This window comes from Austrofundulus limnaeus, unplaced genomic scaffold (assembly GCF_001266775.1).
Source record: "Austrofundulus limnaeus strain Quisiro unplaced genomic scaffold, Austrofundulus_limnaeus-1.0 Scaffold26, whole genome shotgun sequence".
Lineage (NCBI taxonomy): Eukaryota > Metazoa > Chordata > Actinopteri > Cyprinodontiformes > Rivulidae > Austrofundulus > Austrofundulus limnaeus.
In genome coordinates this window covers 1,426,079-1,427,219 of record NW_013952428.1, presented here as the reverse complement: position 1 = coordinate 1,427,219, position 1,141 = coordinate 1,426,079, and the positions used below count along the sequence as shown (strand labels likewise).

General features: G+C 52.6%; 1 protein-coding gene across 6 annotated transcripts in view; it reads right to left on the bottom strand.

The window, feature by feature from the left end:
- Positions 1 to 731, bottom strand: part of LOC106515104 (myosin-10) — a gene marked incomplete at its 3' end in the record, with an annotated part of 29,210 nt that extends 28,479 nt beyond the window's left edge. For 4 of the 6 annotated variants that reach the window (XM_014004730.1, XM_014004731.1, XM_014004732.1 and 1 more), the window contains 1 exon segment: positions 495 to 730. 6 annotated transcript variants of the gene reach the window in all.
- Positions 732 to 1,141: the final 410 nt, after the last annotated feature.

Genomic DNA, 1,141 nt, shown 5'->3' with positions numbered 1-1,141 from the left:
GGGGGGGGGGGGGGGGGGGGGGGGTAACTGTGGCATCTGCGCACTGGATGAAGCCGGACACTGGAGGAAAGGTGACTTTATCACGTTAAGCCTCCGGCTGATGTGGTAATTACAGCTGAGATGCACAGATGTGGCGTAAAAGACCATAAATATCCGAGCTGAAAGCTGAAAAGTAACGAGCACGACCACACCTCGAGGAGAAAATATGAAACATCTGAGGAGCCGCGCGCGACACCCTCATTCAATCATACCTTTATTAGAATTAGAATTAATTCATACAAGCGTATCTAATTATTATAATACCGTTTTAAACCGCTTGTTTATATCAACCTCGTCACTTCAAAGCCTCTATATGTAAAAATCAAATCAATACAGCCCCCCCGTGGTAAGCCTCGCCGAGGTTAGCCAGCTCCACTGAAATATGACGCGTTAAAACAATATATAGATATTTAGGTTGCCAGTCAGAATCCGATAAAAGCGATTCAATGTCTTACCTTTAGGTTCCGCTTTGGGAAGAGTCCGCAGCGCGCGGAGAACCGGGGTAAAGCTTGTTATTCTCGGCTCTTCCTCTGTCCAGATAAAGGTGTGTGTAGCTCACCCGCATATGCGGCTTTTATCATCGCATTGCTCCCTTCGGTCTGCGCGAAGCCGCTCACTCCTCCTCGGTGACAGAGGAGCACTTCGAGGGCAAGACGGCGGCTTCGGCGAGCGAAGGACCACTTCCGGGCGACGGCCCAACCACCTAACAGCAAACGGTTTAAGTCGCGGAATGAGTCCTATCAAGCGCCGAGAACGAGCCGCAGACCCGCCCCGGGAACAACGACTGCAGCTTTCCGCCCTAAAATGGGCAGAAAATGGCCGCAGTGACGAATCGCTTTAGCAGCTGCGCTGACGTTTTCACTTCTAACCAATGAGAACGGGCGGAAGGTGGGGCCAATTGTGAGTGACACATAAAAGATCCAATGAGAGCGTAGTAGCAGGTGCCGTGTAGGGAGGTCTGGGCGGCCTTTGGCTGTGTCCAAAACGACAGGACGGGTCCTCCGGAGGACCCAGACTCCCCGGTCTCGGCGGGCCGGGTCCTTGGTAGACCGGGAAGACCGGAAAAAAAGAGGATGTGGATTTGGACGGTCTAGCCTCCCCT